Here is a 19,116-nt window from a genome sequence, read left to right on the forward strand (position 1 = left end):
CATTAATCGAAGCTGCGCAACGCGATAGGTCGAAATAGGTCGGAAAAGTACTGTTGCTTCTCTGGTGGCGTTATGATGAACTGCTTAGAGTCGCTCGAAATGGGGTGCTACCGCTGGGAAGGCCAGCTCGCAAAGCCATCCAAGGACGTGGTAAACAGAGCTTTGCTGTAAAGGAATATCGTTACGAAAACTGCCTTCGCCGCCATTCCTGTCGTGAACTAGTGTTCCCTTTAAACTTCATGGGATCGAGGGTTGTTTGTTCAGTGCAGTCGCGCCAACTGGTGGCGTTTTAGAAACGCCCGTCCTGCACAGGCGGACAGTTTGCCCACTGTAAAACGAAATATGTTATCTTTCCCGATAAAGAGTGCGTTTCTTTGGTGCCAAGGCAAAGGAGACAAAGAAAATTAAAGTTAAAATATTCAGCGGCCGCTGACCTCCTGGGAAATAAAGATAAAATAGCGTCAAAGAGAGGGAGCAACACAGAGCGAGTGAAAGGAAATTGTACAATGCACAGCTGCTGAAATACGCAGCAACGCCGAGGTAGTGGCGAGGGGAAAGAGAGCGAGGGGAGAGGGGGAGTCAACTTTCACTGCCCCCAGCGACTTCCGTATCTCTAAACTCCAAAGTTCGCCATCGTGCCAGGTCGCCTTCTTTCAGTTTTTTTCTTTCCTGTCGCCTTTTCTCTCTTCTTTTCTTTGTGCCTGTGGCGGCACACGCGATAAACTGGGTCCAGCCGGCACCGGTACGCAAGGGGGGGGGGGGGGGGGGGGGGGACTGGTGGGTGGCCTCCGCGCCATTTGCATAAACAGCCGCGTGACGAGCGAACTCGACGACGACGACCCGGTTTAGCGGTCAGGTGGTCAACCGCTTGAGATTTGCGGCTCCCCACCGGTCGTCGACCGTTATTTCCAGAGCTTTGCGCCGGCGCTCGAGTATGCGTCGACGCGTTGCGTTGCCTCAATTGCCGCAATCGACGACGTCTGCCTAGCACGTGACCCTTCATTATTGATTTCGGTTCTCGCAACACTTTCCTACTTGTCTGTATTGGGGACAAAATGTCATCGCCTAAACAGTCTGTTTAGGACTGGAGGAGGTCAGTTACAATGAGGTTTGCAACGCGAGACGCCGCTGTGCCGTCTGTGGCGCTGTACCGTCTTTGCACAGAGTAACCGGCCAGCTTGGTTTGATTCTCAGTCGCAAGGTGGAGCACTCGTGCCACCCTCTAAGCTTTATATCTCCGTAATGTAAGGCTTGTCCTCACCTTTCAAGAGCATTTGGTCTTTGCACTCTAAACAGAAAGGAGTAAAAAAGGGGTAAGATGTCATCTAGCCCTTTTATAAAAAGTAGTGCGCTATAGAGGAGAGCTCACTCCCTTGTTACGCCCATATACGCGTATCCGTGTTCGGAGCGTAGGGAAACCGTAAGGGCCGAGTATGAGGCAAAGCATGCAGCCAGGTTGCTTTTGCTAAAGGCGGCAGACTATTTCTGACAAAGTGCGACAATTTCTGGAAATTATGCCACCAAAAGACCACAAATTCTTGCGCAGAGAACAGATGCCGCACTCAAAGGATCGTTGTGTCACTTTTTTTTTCTTCCCCAAGAAGCCCTGATCAAGGGGGTATTATTACGGGTGACAAATTCTGTCCTTGCAATGACGAATTAGATCTTCCTAAGCTCACTGTTTTTGAGAAGTATTTGCTGCATTCGTTAGCTGAAGGCCAAAGGAAAAAAATATACCTGTGGTGGTTGTGGAATAACTTAACTGTCCAACAGATACAGGGAGGGCTTTAGCCCTCCCATCTAGACGACGGCTAAAAGTCCTTGGATCCCAGCGGCGTCTTCGGCCAATTGGATGACCCGCAGTTGAGTCTGTGGGCAGGGCTTAAGTTGTAGGGCCTCCCATCGTTGTAGCGTCCTAATACTACGACCATCAGGTGGCGCCTGTGGGCATCCCCGCATCACATGGTTGAGATCAGCCCTGTCCTTACATGACTTACACCTATCAGTGCACTGCTCCGGATAATGATACACTTTTGTGTGAGGAGGGGAGCTCCGGCTCTAAACGTTTGACGTAGCAGCTATCCGTTAGCACCTTTTATAGACGACTTCGGGACGTCCCGTTATACTCTCGCTACCTTCTTTTTCTTTCTGTCGCGCCGACCCTCAGCTTAATTCCAGAAGCCGCCAAAAACCGCGTCAGAAAAGAAAGGAGAAAAGAAAATAAGTTTTCGCCCCCTCTGCGTGTGTTCTGTCGACTGGGTGTTTAGAGTTGCTGGACGCGCGTGGTGTGGACACTTCTCTTATCGAGAGCATGCACCACCTAGCAGCGGAAGGTGCTCTCTCTCTCTTTCCCCCTTCCCCCTTCCTTCTCCGTCCTTTCAGCAGGTTTTCCCTTATCGCATCGACGAAAGCGCTTTTAGAGAAACTTTACTGCCGACGACGACGACGCGAGGCCCTTCCTTTCTCCAGTCTCCCTCTCCTCCGCACCTCCCTCCCAAGTCCACCTCTGCCCGATCCATTCCGAAACTCGTTCGTTTTTCTCGCTTCGCTATCGCAAGTTGGTTGGCTCCTGTATTCCGTGCCAGGAATTGAGCATCAGACTACCGCGTAACCCCCCCACATCCCCGTGTCGCCGTGAAGACCGAACGAGCTGTCTCCGCCGGTCTTGTTCTTATCTCACTTCGAAAACCAGTCTTCTTTCGTTGTTGGCACATTCGGCGGCGTTGGCAATCCGCTGCTACACTGCGCTTTAACTCCTCCCCAGGTGTTACTCGGCGAGTGTATTTATTCCTGTTCTAAAGCTGGGTTGCGTGACAAGAATGTAACGGCTGTAGATTCGCAGCAAGGGAATACAGAAGCCCTCCCCCTCCCCTTGTGTCCTTATAGTGTCTTTCTCGATCACCGCTCTATTCTCGTTGCGTTGGCACCGTCGAGTTGTTAGGTTCGCACCGGAGTTGACACATGTCGACGCTGTCGCCGCGCCTTCGCTCGCGAGTCGTGCAATCTGTTTTTTTTTTTTTTTACAGCATGGGCGTCGCCGATTTCGCCCCGGATAGAACGTAAAAAGAGAGAAAAGAAAAAGGAAATGGGATGGACAAGGGAGGCTGTTGTAGACGCGGTGTGGCGCTTTCGTCGCTTACTTAAGCGCCCCCCGCTTACGGGGGGGTTCGCGGCGGACAGGGCAGTTTGCGAGGTGTCGCTTGATAAGGTCTGTGCTACGGCACGCGTGCTCTTGGCGAGCCGTCAGATGTCGCTAATGGAAGCGAGGAGCGGCTTACGTTGCCGCCTGTAGCCCGTATAGGCGTGTTAGAATCGCCTTGTTTTACTGGTTTAGCTTAGAGCATTCGCGTTATTTTTTGCATTTTTTATTCTTCCGTTCTCTGCATCTTTCTTTCGATACCATTTTTGATTAAAACTAAACATGTTCTGATCACTGCCAGGTGCTTAATAGCGACAAACATTATGGGCACGCGGAAAGCACAGTTCAGCGTTAAACACGGTATGATGGGAAATTCTGGTATATGGGGTTAAGCAGCCTAATGTTGCGCGCAGGACATGAGGGGTGCTGTAGTGGGGTGCTGGGGATCAAACTCGACCACCATGGGCTTTCAAAGCGTACTGGCACGGCACAGCACACGGTCATGTCGGCATATCGCCTCGATGCAAATGCGGTTCATCCCGCGATCATGTTAGGCTAACCAGCCGGACGCCCAAGCCACTGCACGGCCGCGGCCCGTCACTGACGGCTTCTCGAAGTGATTGCACGAGTGAACTTTCTTCCGAATGACTTAGAAAGCTGTGTCAACCAGGATACTCGTAGCCGCTTCGATGTCTTCACTACATCCTTGTTTCACTAGCGGGCGTGCCGCGTTTTTAATGCAGCAATGTCGTCCGGTGCTTGCACTTAATATGTTTGGCCACTTCTGCTTTCTATTTATGCGGCAACATTTTTACGCTCGCACAGAAAAGCCGATCTAGGTTAGAATACAGGGCCGGATTCTTTGCATGGTTGGCTTTCCCAGCTGGTTGGGAAAGCCACGCAAACAATCCTGCCTTAGATCTTTTTATTCCTTTCTCCTTTCACTCCCTCCTTTATCCCTTCCCTTGTGGCGTGGTGCAGGTGTCCAACGATATGTGAGACAGATACTGCGCCGTTTCGTTTCCCCAGTAACCAATTATTATTATTATCAAGACGACGAACTAACTGCTGGGCAAGTTGATACCGCATGCTTCACTTTACCACAGCGCACAAAAAAAAAAGCGAAATCGGACGGATAGCGAGACACCACAAAGCGCTGTCTATGGTCCAAGGTCACTAATATAACAGTAAATGCCTTAAACCATGTACACTCTAAACACAAATTAGCCAGTATATGGGAGTTAAAAAAAGGGGGGTAAGCTGGCCCCTAGCACACTCCCGTTTAGGGGTACGGTATTCTGCTCGAGAACTGGGAGAGATTTCTATTACTAGAAATGCGAAATAATTGCTCTTGGCCACGGAGACTAACGTTTGCTCACTCACACACTCTAGCAGTTACTAGGATTTTCACCGAGGTTTAAACCTCTTTCTATTCACTAACCTCCAGACCTTTGGCGCCGCGTTTAAAAGCCTCCTCCCATTGCTAACTGCATCAAGTTACTATGCTTTGCAGCGCGAATATATTTAATGACTGAAATCCACGCCGCGATCTGGGCACACACCCCGCCCCTATAAGGGAGCGCGCTAAGGAGCAGCTTACTCTCATGTAGGCCAATTCATGTTCAGAGTGTAGCTCGGAATATTTCGCTTAAGTCGCTGAAGCATTCCGCCTCGACAGGGTAGGCTATGCAGAGACGGTAGGCAGAATTTAAACCTGACAAGAAGAGCGGTCTGTCATGGCCGCCGTCGATCAGTCTACCCCCCCCCCCCCCCCCCCCCATCCGCCATTTTTTTTAACCCTCGCCGCTGGTCGCGTTCTCACCTCGTTGTCGTAAGAGAGCCGGCGTCCTTGCAACCCGCCTCGAAGCGCACGCAGGGCTGCGACAAGGTCGGGGGCCCGCCCATGAACTTCTGGCTGCGGAAACCGGAGAAGAAAAAGAAACAATCAGCAAAGACGCAGTAGCGCAGAATTCGTAATAGCGAGAACTGTGAGTGCAGTGGAGAATTTTACACCTCTTCCGTTTTTTTTTTTTCAATATTGTTTCTTTCACGCTTCCTTGTTTCCCGCTGACAGCGTTCATTTCAATCGACTCGCGAGAGACAAAAGGGGCGGCCAGGAATGCGCGAGGAGTCGTCACACCAGCGCGTGGCTCGAGCGCATGCAGTGAACGCCTACGGCTATCGGCGGCCTTAAAGGCGACGCTTGGCGGGCGGATGTTTATAGCACCGTGGGACGTCGTGACAGGCGACGTGTGCCGGTGTGGGGAGGCCTTGGTGATGGGCGAAGGCCGAGTAGTATTACTGCACCTCTCGATTATTTTGCTCTTTATTATCCCTGGCGTATCCTGAGGTGCTTTTGATCGCCACGCCGCTGATGCACTCGGGGTTTTGCATGTATACATGATTGGCGTTAAAAAAAAAAGAACTACGCAGGAACGGCCAGTGGCGACTTTATTGGCTCGGTTCCTAAACACTGGCGATGCATGCGCGGTTTCTGCTTACAGATTAGAGAAGACTGTGAGGTTTTTGAGGTTGCGCGCGGCAAGACGCGGCGTCTTTTGTGCGGAAAATGTTGTTTGCCGGGTGATATGGACGTTGATTATTATCCCGTTCTTCTTTGACAGTGCGGGTGCAAAAGGTGGCAAAAATCTGCCGCGGAAGCCTTTGAGTGAATTCCGGTATTTAAAAAGCAAAAGTTGGGATAAGTGCATTCTACACACATATATACGCCTTTGTGGGATTAAAAAGGGTGTAAGCTTGCATCTAGTGCACTTTCATTTATAAAAGGGAGTAAGAAGACTGCTTATTCCCTTTCTACTCCTTTCTGCTCAGAGTGTGATCTTGCTGGAGACACCACACGGCGCTTTGTGGTGTCTCCCCTCGTGTCCGTGTTCGTCTTTGCGCTGTGAATGTTAGTAAGCAGAGTGTGATGACATGAGACACAAAAACGATAAGCAGAAAAAATAGTCTTTGCTAATAGCCGCACCTATATATCGTGGTTTTTCTTTCTGAGAATAAAAGTGGGATTGATAATTGCTATTTCTGCCTCCAGAAGGCGCGTTATACATTTTAGGGCGAATGCCTGTGTTCTAAATTCTCGGTACAGCTTGCAGCCGTGGATTGTGTTGGCCACCTGCCGGTAGGCGTTTCAAGCAATCCGGGGTTCGCTGAAGAATGCTCCGACATAATGACTGGCGCGAAAGCGCAAGGGTCAAGGTAGAAGGTTTCTCACAGGACGCAGCGCGAGGAAAAAAAAAAGGGTGAGAACCGTTTACTCTTGCCCCTTTTACTTTGGCGCTGTCGGCGTCATTCAAGAAGCTGCAACTCGGCCAGCTAACTTCTTGTTGAAAGACGAGTACCTTACTCTATCAGCCACTGCTATCCCTATCGAAAAACAACACAAGAAGGTTCTGTCGCCACAACAGATTTTTTGTAGTGTTTCGGAAATGCCTTGCAGTAACAACAGAACTTTCTGTTATACTGCGCAGTCCCTTGTATTCGCGACAAAACAAGTTTTGTCTTGGCGACGGGGAACTTCACAATGCCCAGAAAAGCTTGTCCCTTATGATGTTACGACAAAATATTTTGTTGTATTTTGGCCTCAACTCTGCTGTATTTTTCGACTAAGATCTTGGCCATCAATAACGTGAAGCAGCGAGAACAAACGATACTCCTTTTAAAATTTTCTATAGACTTTCTCTACACCTTTTATAGACTCTATTGCATCCATATAGGCATTTCCTTTTGTGTATTCATAGCCTATAGACTTTCTTTCTACAGGCAAAAATCAACTAAAAGTGTATGGCCATAAATCTATAGATTGACTTTAGACTGTCTATGGGATTTCTATTGTCTGTAGAGTAGTCTATAGGATTTACGTGTCCAATTCCAAAGATATATAGACAAAGTCAATGGACACTATAAAAAAAAATTAGAAATTTATAAGGGCTGCACCGCAATGTCATTTTATGAGAAGTAAAGAGAGGGAGAGAGAAAGGAAATGCGGAGCTATACTTTTAGTATTACGACAACCCAGTGAACTCTATATAGGACGGTAGCCACGACACATGAATGTCACCTCCACAGACTAGAAATACAGGCCTTGAGCTTATGCGGTGGTCCCGCGTCACGTTGCCGCAGGTTGTGGTTCTCGCTTATCATGGCGGGGCACGAAATGTCTTGAATCGCGCATCGGCAGCAATGGCAGAGTGCAATCAGACTAAGAACCACATCTAACTTAGCGGCTACTTAGAGAGGGAGAGACAGGTCGGAGTCCGCTGGCTATAGGCAAAAGCGCGCGATCGGGATCATCGGGGACCTAACCATTGTTGTCGCGGTCGGCGGTAGGGGGAGCCCGCAGCGAGGCCTCCAAAGTACACCAATTTTCAGAGAACGCTGCCTGTCTCTAATTCGGCGCTAACACGCGCCACACCCCCTTCAGACATTAAATGGCGGGGGAAAGAGTTGGGGGGAGGGATGCGCGCGGGCTAAATGACATCGCCGCCGACGCCGCAACCGAACCACGAGCGTTTTTGTGTACGCTAAGATCGACGCTTACAGCGTGGGAATCGCGAACGGGAGGTTTTTCCACGCCATTTGCAAAGTATATATGTCCCTCTCTCTCTCTTACTCCCGCGCGCTCTAATGTGTGCTGACCGAGCAAGGGAGGCAGGGGGTCCAAGAGGAAGAAGTAGACAAGCCGCAGTTTCGTTTTTGACATCGTCAACTTCGAAGACCGACCGCATGGCGGCAGGAAAAACGCGTTTATATAGCCAGTCTCCTCGCCAGTGACGGGTGAAAAAAAAAGTATATATATGCACTCTTCAATCGCGCTACGTCACAGCGGCGTCGTCGACCCTACTAGTGCGCATTTAATAATCCTCGTCTAAACTGAACCAGATCGCCGAGAAACTGAGTAGGAAGGATAGAAGTGGAGAGCGGGGGGATGGGGGAATGATCATTGTGATCATCGCCGGCAGGAGAGTAGAGCCTCCCCCCCTTCTCTTTCGTCTTTCTTGCTGTCTTTCTTTTGTTTCATCGTACTTTCTTTGTAATGGGAGCAATCACTCCATCTCTGGGCAGCAGTGGCGGTTATTATAATACCGCGTTGAGAGCGGCCGCGCGGGGCCCGCGATTACACCGACCTGCATGCATGCATTGCATGCTGGCTCGGCGAGACGATGACGTTTCGGATGCAGGCCTCGAGAGATGTGGCGCGGCTTTATCGCCACGCCTTGTTTCAATGGCGGAGAGAGATTGAGAGAGGGAGAGGAGGGCGTGCGACGCCGGCGAGAGGGAAGAGTTTATTAGGAATCGTTTGGGGAGTAACTGGAAAGTTGCGCAGCGGCGACGGCGGCGCGCCTTCAATTCGTGTTATTAGCGGATGAAGCCCGTTAATACATGGCTCTCTGCAAAACCCGACAGCACTGGCTGCGCCTTTGATTCTCGCTCCATAGGCAGCGGCAGGAGCACTTCTTTCAGCACCCGATCTGGAGAGCAGAGCGAGCGAAAGAGAGATGGATCTCGGTGTGGCCGCGGCTCATGAAACGTAGTATCGAAAACTCGCCACCGTAATCATCAGAGCTGGACGTTAGTGATCAGGAAAGATGGAGGCTGCGGTACACGCTGTCGAGTATTATAGTGCGTCGTTTGTTCTTGGCTTTCCTGCTGGCGCATGCTTTGATCTGGCGACGTCGTGACTGTAGACTCGTGGTGATGTGTCCCCGCAGGGACGTGGGAACGCGCTCAGCCCTAGAAACCCGCAGCTGATGCCAACGGGTATACGAGGTTAAAGGGACACGTACTGAGTGCGACCCCATGAAATTTTTGTTATTTAGTGAGTCTTGGTACTGTGGTTCTTTTTCGTTATGTTCATGCTTGTTCGCGAGCGAAGGGTGCATATGTACTGCTGAGAAAATTGAATTAAAAAATGGGAATTTTCCTTTTTTTCCCCCGCTTCCTGGTTCAAACTTGTAACTTCACGGGCAAGAAGGACTCCGCGATCACTGTTTGGAAATGAAAGGTGGTGTGATGTAGCCTCAGAGATCTGCACACAGAGAACTCTTTTGATATCGCTACAGTTTGCTTTCGGAACCGGCCTGAATTGGCGGTATACCTGTATAGCTTACCTTTCGACCTCTCCTAGCACATAGAGGCTCCGTTTTTAATGAATGTATTATCTCTGTCAATAGAGCGCTGCAATCTATTGGTACAAACCAACTTCAGTTTGATCTCAATGTCAATTTAAAGGCCCGCTGCTACGGGCCTTGAGAACGGGTGTGCTTCAAACTTACAGGCCTTCATGAGATGTATGCTGGTAACAGCCCTTACAAAAATGCTGTATAGACTGTCGATAGGATTTGTATTGCCTATAGACTGTTCTCGGGTTTGTTTTTAGAGAGTCTATAGACTTTATAGACATGAGTCCCTGCAGAGTATGTTTAAACGGCTTTACTATTACATTTTCTTTGAGAAGGGGACGAGTGAAGGGGAGAAATTTTATGGTTTCTTTTGATCTTCACTGAAAGGCATTAGCGCAACGGCATGTTGGGTGCTCGATTCGAGGTAGTACTATACAGTCAGGCTGGGCGGTATAGTGTGCTGAACCGGAGGCACGTCCTCCTAACGATGTCTCGGAAAATGCTCTCGGTCAAACAGAATATGCTTCAAGTTGAGGAAGCAGGTTGAAAAGTAAATGACCATCAAATGAGGTAAGTAAACACGTATTTGCGAGCTGACAGCATGCGTTGTCTGCAAGAAAAAGGAAGAAAAAGAATCCAGACTTTGCGCGACCGAAGGGTCGGCGATAGACAGCTGTATCGCACCTCATTCCCAGAACCATGCACGGGAAGTAGCTTTGCATCACGTGACTACAAATTGAAAATTCATACAGGCCAGGAAGTGAACACGGTAATGTTCTGTTCTTGGTCAGAATTTCAACCTGTCAACATCTCAAGCCGTATAAACTGTCAAGTATAGGGGCAGCAACCTTCGTCAAGCTGCTAATCAGCAGCTTTTTATTGCTTGCCCTCGCATTTTTGTACCCTTGTAAAAAATGCGAAATAAATTGAATTGAATTGAAGTTTTGACGTGATCACTATATGGTGATGTCGTCGAGCTGTAACGCCAGAGCGTTAAGGGTCCCATTCAGCGGCAACCCCTGCCTTGTCGGCGTGTCAAGAAAGCAGGTGGCCCACCTGCCACATAGGTCACGTGACCTTGTGACGTCATCAGAACCTGCTCACTGTGGTAGCTAAATTAATGATTGGTCGCGAGAGGTTGCTCAGGGAGAGCAACCTGGATCCCCTATGGGATCGACCACCGGTGGCTGCGTTTTAAAGAGCCACTTACCTGGCAGTGGCGCATCGCTTAACCGCTGCACCACTGCGCCAGGAGGGGTATGAGGTCTCCCAGCGATCTATGACTGTAAAGCAGACGATAACCAATTCCACATATATGAACTTGTAGGCAGAACTTAGGCGACAAAGGAATACTTGGGCGGGAGGAATCCTTAATGCTATTGTATTGTACTCCTGAGGGTAGATTAAGCGTTGTGTGATGATCAAAGAATGAACGGTGTTCGTATCTGCAAAGCGATACACAGAGGACCCTAGGCCGCTGGAGGGACCAGTTAAAGCTGTTGCATCATACCCTTAAAGGCGGGCTTTAGTGTTCTCTCAAGGTGTTCTTCTTTTTTTGGGGAGGGCGATAGACTAACACTAGTACCGGCTCTACGACGACACCCTGACTCCGCACATACGTCTACCCATCTAGCTATCGCTGTGAAGTCGCTGTCTAGCTATTGCTGTGAAACCGCACTCAGATTCGCCTCGCCGTAAGCGGTGGTTTAATTCCAGCCTGCTCTGCCGAGGGCGCTCGGGGTCAAAATCGCCCAAGAACACATGGATGCCATTCTCTTTGGTTGACCGCGAACAAGGCATTCGCACCCTTTTATCGCGAAGCCGTTTAACTTTAACGCAGTTCTGTGGACCGTGTAATTTCCTCCACACTCACGCTACGCGAGAGTTCCATCGACTTACACCCAAACAACGGCCGGGAAATTCTCTAGACGGGTCAACTGCCCTCCAGGAGGGCCCGCGCGTACAGCTGGTTTCCATAACCGGAGGCTCGGTCGTGACGGATGATCCTGGAATCCGAGAGGCGCGGGCGGAGAGGGGCTCAATTAGAGTCCTAAGCGGACTTGTATCTCGCAACGCCCCGAGAGCACTTATGTGAGAGAGCTGTTTGCAACTCAAAGTGCTCCGTCGAACTAACGTCCGCGCGCCTGGACACGACAAACCGCGCCGCCAGTAGTGGAAAGATGGAAATAAACAAGAGGAACGCGGTTTTAGCCGGGCCATCATGAACATTCGCAACTATCGTATCCATCGTCATCTCGCCTCGCGAGTCAGTCTCTCTCTCTCTTTCTACTCATCGGAGCCGCCCTGCCAAAAAAACGAAGAAGCACAAAGCCACTAGTCAAGACAAGACTAGACGAAAGCAGATTTATCGCAATTACATTCATTTCGGGGCCCTCGGCGCGAGCGGCTCGAGATATATCTCTCCGGCGCTTGGATCCGTGCAGACGGAGTCGTGCAGACGTCTCTCTGGATTTTGGTCCGTCCGTCTGGCTCGCTATTTGGCTTGTTTTGGGGCTTTTGATGTCTTTTGTTTTTTTCAGTTGGATCGCGCCCTGCGTGGCTGTTTTGGGAGAAGGACTGAAGGCCTTAAACCGCCGCGGGCTGCCGGTACGCCGGTATGCGCTATTCTCGAGCCGATTGCAGTCAGTCTCACGCACGCGCACACCGCACCGCGGCGCAACAGTCGCGCTGGGCGCCGATACGTCGGCGGCGCTGCTGCACCCGGCTCTCGACGCATGATGGACGAGCCGACTAATGTATCATTCAGGGCTCCTTTGGCCGGCACTGGTGTTTGCGAGGGAAAGAGAGAAAAAAGGGGGAAATTCGCGAATGGAAACGGCGACGTCGAATAAAAAGAATAAGGAGGGGGAGAAAAAAAAAACAAAAATAATCAGAAGGAAGAAGCCAGCACGAAAAACACGACGGTATACAGACATGCAGTATAACGCAGAAAACGAGGTAGCGTGGAAGACGAAGGATGCATAAAGAAAACCGACAGAAGCGAGTAGTCAGATTCGAAACTGAAGATTGCTGGGAGAGATATGAATAATACAACAAAGGAAAGAGGGGGAGAGGCAAGTGGCCGATAAGAGGACAGACAGACAGACAGGCAGCCTCCTCTTCTGTAATGCCCCGCGCGCGGGAATCAAATGCCAATGTCGAAGGATTTCTGAAGCTCCGAAGGGAAGGGGGCGGGCGTGCTTTACGAAGAGGAGAGTAAGAATAGAGATAGAAAGAAGAAAGAGGGGGAAAAAAAGAAACGGCCGCAGGAAGTTCGTAAAGACAATTGCCAAAAGGACGACGGCTGGAAGAATAAGAGACGAAATGCGGGCCTCTCATCATCAGGAGGTATGGAGGAAGAAGAAAAAAAGAAATATAGACAAAAAGTAGCGAAATATATGAGCCAAACTCTTCCCAGGAGGAACAGGTAAGGAAAGAGGACGGTGCGGCGCAGAATGAAAACAAAGAAAGAAAAAGCAGCGCCCGAGGAAAAAGAAAGGCCCAAAGTACACACACACACACGAAACACGGCGCGCGCGGACAAAACGATTTTTATCCTTGTTTATAACGACCGGAGAGCATAATGCTTATTATTCGCTCGAGAGACTCCCCCCCCCCCCCCCTCCCGTGGTCCGAGCCGGGCTGCTTATAAGACTCCCCCCTTCATTTTTTTCCTCCTCCGCTTCGAATCGTTAGAACAAAGAAAAAACAACCTGTATCCGGTTTGTGTTTGAATCGAAGTGAAGACCTTGAATGCCGTGGAGTCTCTCCACGACGTCGGCTCTGTTCTCAGGCTTGTCTTCGTGGATGCGCTTGTTTTATTTTTCGTTTTTTTTTTCAAGGCGGCCCCGTGACATACACTTCGTTGATTCAGTTTTTTTTTATTATTATTCTCATTTCTTCCGATATCGCTTTCAGGCTATACCTCGCACGAGCGGGGGTGGGTGGGGATAGCTTTCTTTTATTTGCATCCAGGATGGGGGCGTGCACTGTCTGATGGTGGTTGGCATATGTCGTCTTTGTTTTTACCTCTTCATGTGGCTCTCGCCAAACTAGCGGAGTTCCCGGTTGTCCGAGCGGCAATTTCCTGAAGCCTCGTGGCATGAGGATCTCAGTGGGACGCACCCGAGTAATCGCGCGCTACCGGGGCTTATTCTTGAAAAAACTCTCTGCTCTGATATGCTGACACCAACCTGCCCCCTTTGCCAAAAGTAACCGAGCAACATCTTGCTTCTCAACCGTATAACGGAGCCTTCATGGCTTCCCTAAAGATCGGAAGGTTTTAAAACGAGAGGACAAGGGTTAACCTTACTTTACACAGACTCAGAGCTTAAGGGCTGCCATAAGTGCCTCGCTACGCGGCCAAGAAACTAACCACCTGTGCCCGGTTACTTTTGCAAATACGGCACAGCATTTGCCAAAAATAACCTCGCTGCATAGTTTGCGTCTCATTCGAATAGTAGAGCCCTTACGGCTTCTCTAAATAAGTTCTCGGAATGTGAGGACAAGGGTTCTCCTTACCATACAGAGATTTAGAGCTTGAGTGCTGGCTTAATAGCTTCAATATACGACTGAGAAATAAACCACCGTTGCCCGGTTACTTTTGGTAAAGACGCTACCTACGTGGTTTTCGCGCAGGTAGTTGGCACTTTCAATAAAGCCACGCGGCGAGTAAGGTAGGCGGTGCTCATTCTTCTGCTTTCGTCGCCAAAGAATACCTAGCAGTGGGTATCCTTTGGCAGCAAGTATTTTTCCCCTGCGCAAGAAGGAATGTATATTACAATGCTTGTTTTTCCTATAAATTTTTGGTAACTGCCGCATGTGACGTGATAGCTGTGTCAGCACATAAAATGGCACAATTTCACTGCTAAAAATACACAAGCAACGTGACACTAGCGGGCAAGAGCAGAAACAAAAACTAACGACTAAGCAAGTAAAAACGACCTTGTCCTTCCAGTTTCAAAGGCTTCCAACAGAAACGGGCGGTTGATACAGCGAGGGTTGCGATTTTCCACCTGTGCATTGGTAGCGGTGAAAGCCTTTTAGTGACACGTTTGGATGCGAGGCATTGACGTGGTCGGGGTCATTAGTCCGGGAATCTGTTGGCTAATGCTGCCACCCTTGCTCAGTCGGGGACTCGGACTTGGTTCTTGAGCCGTTAGCTGGTCTGGGCCGCCTCCCACTCCTTGGTCGTTGGCTGACAAATGCGCACTTATCTGGGGTTGGCCTGACAGGACCAGGCCGTGTGTTATAGATTGTAGATCTTTTCACAGAAGCTGCATTCCTGGTCATAGGAGTCCGGAATCTATGGCACGTACTTGGATGCATTATTGAGATACTGAAACGGAAGTTCACGTTTGATACCGCGCGATGTGCACTCTTTCATAAGTATACGTTATTGGCTCTGAGTATTTCAGACTGGAAAGGAAGCCTACTTTTGTGCAGCGCAAGGCAGAGGTTTCCTCCTGTACGTCACCTCAGTGGCGGTCTAGTGGTTTGTGCATCCGCCTCACATACAGGAGGTGCGGGGCTCGATTGCCAGTGCTGCCGGGTACCCACCGGTGATAAAATAGGAATAAGTTTTCCCCTGGTCTGGTGCGGGGGTTAACCTGGGTGAAATTCGTGGGAAATGGGTCTTTGACACCGCTTTGAGTATAGACGAAAGCACCTAATGCCATGCCGCTCTTTCACCACAGATGCCCTTGGGCATAAATATCACAATCACCATCATCTGGTAAGTTATCCATGGATAGTAATGCAACGTCGGGAGTAAAATCGCTGCTGCCGCCATAGAACCAGCGAGAGATTAAGTCCCTCGTCGCCGGCAATTCTCATCCGTCGCGCGTGCGCACGTCGTACGGGTTTCATTCTGGCGACCTTCAACTCCGCGTCTCCGACGGAAATGTCTACACGCCTCTGAGGCGTTGGAAATTTTTGAGCTGGCGGTGCGTGACTTTCTCGGAAGTTGTTTATTGACTTTTCGCTATATCTCACACGGCTTCTCCTACTTCTTCGTATTTTCCTTTTTTTTTATTCCTCCTCCACCCGAAAGATATGCGTGAACGGTCGTGCGAAATGACACCTACGTGTTCTGCGTGTATTCTCCCCCCCAAGCCATTAGCGTTGTTAATTGAACTCAAGCCTTTCCCGCGCTCGAAATGGTTCTGTTTCTGCGCGATGCAGGAAACCTTCACGCTGTTAACTAACTGTTTTTTTTCCCCGCTTGTCTGTCGTGTGACTGTGGCCCTAATTGGGATGATTGCGGGTCATCGTGCAAAAATATCTGCCTTACACAACTTGTCTGCCGAGGCTTTGCATTCGCAAACGGAATTACAAGACGAGTATAGCTAGGGGTCCCTGTGGGAGCCTTCACCGGACACAGACCTCCGATGATCTCCGTGTGCGAACGCCGTGGGAGGCGCGTCACTCCACTGAGCGGTGTCCTTCGAATGTGTCGTCAGCCGAGCGTTCACACATGGCAGCATTGCCGTGCGTGCGCTAATCATCATCAACATTTTAAACGTTGCCGCATCGTTGGGGCACCGTAACTGTTAGTGTGTAGTGTGCGACCTTGTTATGACAGCCTATATACTAATGAGGCAGTGAGTACAAATCGACATTTGCCTATGCCGAAGGGTCACCCCGTTATAGTGGTAGAAGCAAGTTTTACTGAAAACGGAGCGCTTATAAGCTACAAAGCAGTAGCAGCAGTAGTAGTAGTAGTAGTAGTAGTAGTAGCAGTAGTAGTAGTAGTAGTAGTAGTAAAATGTTTATAAAAATAATAATAAAAAAGGATGGAACAGATTTTTTGCAGCCTCGGCATCGGCCATCCATACTGAAGCACCTGAGCTGGGCCAGCGGCAATAAAGGATAGCAGGCAGACTGGAAAAGTGAAAGACGTAAGGAGGCAAATAGAAAGGGTAGAAAGGACCAAATAATGAGGAAAAGGTATTTCCTGAACAGGCCGTTTTTTGCAAGCTACACTATGACGTCGTGTGCAAACGTCGTTTTTATAGCGAAAGCTCTACTTCACGACCAAAGCTGCAAAAACGGGGCCACCGCTGAAGCCTTTACCTTGAATAAATAAATAATGTAAATATTGTGCCACGACTGGGATTCGAGCCCGCACTGGCCCGAACAGGTCACCTTTGCTGGCCACTGCATGAGAGCCATATACGCTATCGCCGAAGCCGATCACACCTCGCGGTAAACTGTAACACTTTCGCGGTGTGCATGACCTGTCACACTAGAAGCGTGCAGCGTTATGGAAGCCGCAGCTGGCTTTGGCTAATGGGCTTCCATATGCACAGAACTGATCGCGCATTGCCAGATGTGATGCGATACGGTGGAATATTTAAAAAAATAATATAATGAATACAGACCCTGATTCGCACACCTGTTACGGTTTTGACCTGATTGAACTGTATTGTTCAAATGAAAGCTTTACATTGCACGGAAGCAGTGTCAATATACAGGCATTATATGTGTGCTAGGCAGCGTCATCAGGAAAGGTGGATTGGCTACTCTCTCGTTGAGACATTATATGCAAGACAAATTTTCGATATATATCTGCGGGATGTAGTGTATAACGTTGCTCACATTTCTCGTTGATTTCAGTAATGATGTCCGTTACTATTTTCAAGCCATGAGGGTTATTAATTGATCCGAGGTTTAAGGCTATTGATTCGCCTTGTGTACTGTATATAGCTTTGTGTGCAGTGAAGCGGTCTTATGTCAGTACGTTATGTACTAATCCGTGTTCGTGGTTTCGACTCCACACTGATATACATGCTGCTCCCCGACCTTATTATTCTTCTTAATGCAAGATGCGAATCTTCCATGCTCTGCAATAGGTTGATTGTTGTTGTAGAATAGTTAGTAACGGAGACATTATTACTAACCGTTCAGCGGTGCCTTGGCAATCGCATCGCAAGCGCTATCATGACCGGTCATTGAATGAGTAGCACTCAATCACCCAAAGTTCTATTGCACGAGCGACCTTCCGAGTCCAAGACGCGATAAGCTGGGGCCTTATACTCGGGTCACCACTAGACTTCCATGGTGTTATACACGGTGCGGCGCGCTTGGGTGCCTGCTAGTAAGTAATTACTCTCTTATATTTAAATGTACCCTACATCGGGGGATTCCCCTCAACATTGGACTGAAGAAGAGATGTGTTAGATGTGTGTGATGTGCGACATCCAAGGATAACAAATGCTTAGCTTCGTTGATTCCCTGCCTCTGGGGGTGTGTCGCGTAAAATGCGACCTCCTCTCTCCCCCCCTTCCCCCGGTCACTGTAACCTTTAGCACTTGCCGAGTAATCCTGAAAAAAAAAATAAAAAACAAGAAGACAGAACCGTGAAGGACAATGTTGAAAACGCATGCGCAGGCGCGCTCAGGGAGGCCATAACGAAAACAAGATGGCGTCGTACCCCATTATTCCGTAGCTGCGCAGTGGCGTGTGTTTAAGTTCAGAGATAAAATTAAAGTATGACGCTAGCCCGCCGGCCGAGCGGCGCTTGTATGGCGTGCAATAAAAAGGAATCGCCTGTTTTTAACCCTTGCGACACTTAATAAGCGGTTTTGAAAGAACGCGGTGCTATCTTTGTTCTTTTTTTTTTCATAGTCTTTCCGCTTCGCCGCTGTTAGCCGTCATTTTTTCTGTCCTCAACTTTGCAAACTGTTTTCTTTCTTTCTTTTTTTTACGTCGGCAGAGACGCTTGCAAGTTTGGCCAGCTACGGAACAATGCTATAGTAACCTTCCAGGGCGAGGTTGCCGCACCGGGACGGCAAAGGGAAATAGTAGAGGGGAGGGGGACGAGATGAGGCGAGTTGTGAGCGCCGCTATTCCCTGCGCTTTCAGCAGCGTAAGATAGGTAGAAGGAAAACTAAAGTCCTTACAGGATGGCCTGTCACTTTCCGTATGTTTTTTGTTTCTTGCTAGACAATCCCGTTGTTTTACGTGTATACCCTTTTTGGTCTGCTATTTGTGTGACACGTCGGGAGGAGCATTTCTTGCGACATTCGGTGTTGCCTCGTACACTGTAGCTTTGCGATTCGCAGTATTGTTGTTGAGTCGTTTTTTTTTTTCTTGTTGTATCTTGAGTGAAACGTCTCATATAGAATAGATCTATCGGACAGCCACTATGTTAAGACTAGTCAATTCCAAAGTGCAAGTAACGCTGAGGAGGTGCGGATCCACAGCGCCGCCGGGCCCACTAGTAATACAGTGGGTATAAGCTTCCCCCGACCTGGTGCTCAGCTTCTGCGGGGCGAACTGCTTGGAAAATGGGTTGTTCACCTCACTTAAGTAAACGAAAACACCTTGTGCCATTGCCCTGTTTGGCTAACGCTTCCCTTGCCTCATTAAATTACATCATCATTACATCATTAAATTTAATGACGTCTGTTAATGGAAGTCTGTTAGCCAGAAAGGCCTAAAACGCTACAGGAGTTAATCCTTCTGGAAACTGGTACTCCCTGCAAATAGTGACCATAACTCTCTCGGAGACTAACCGTAAATAGATCGCATGAGCCACAGTTACTCTCCCTGTGCAATAACTGTACGTCGCAAGTACCAAGCGTTGCATTTAAATCTAGTATTATCTATTTCTGGTTTGAGGCGTACAGCGCGAGCAGCTTGTTCGCACCTAGGGACTGCCTTGTAGATTGAGGACGCACTTCTATATAGGGTCATACTCGATTCGTACACACAGATGCATCCGCTCCCGAAACGACTGTCGACTCTTGTTCCTGTTCCACTGCTTTCTCCGCAATACCCTTACAAAAGTTTATTTAGATAGTCTATAGACTTATAAATGCTATGGACTTTCCG

At 49.1% G+C, this 19,116-nt stretch overlaps 1 protein-coding gene and 1 long non-coding RNA gene across 2 annotated transcripts in view; one reads left to right on the plus strand and one right to left on the minus strand.

The window, feature by feature from the left end:
* LOC144110585 (uncharacterized) overlaps positions 1–5,054 on the minus strand; it is a 296,323-nt gene extending 291,269 nt beyond the window's left edge. The window contains exon 1 of the long non-coding RNA XR_013309879.1: positions 4,962–5,054. This is a non-coding gene — a long non-coding RNA (uncharacterized LOC144110585). The remainder of the gene's footprint in view (positions 1–4,961) is intronic.
* The window catches only part of LOC144110583 (uncharacterized), a 215,827-nt gene that overhangs the window by 57,574 nt on the left and 139,137 nt on the right, over positions 1–19,116 (plus strand). The window lies entirely within an intron of this gene.

The sequence above is a fragment of the Amblyomma americanum genome, chromosome 11 (genome assembly GCF_052857255.1).
Source record: "Amblyomma americanum isolate KBUSLIRL-KWMA chromosome 11, ASM5285725v1, whole genome shotgun sequence".
NCBI lineage: Eukaryota > Metazoa > Arthropoda > Arachnida > Ixodida > Ixodidae > Amblyomma > Amblyomma americanum.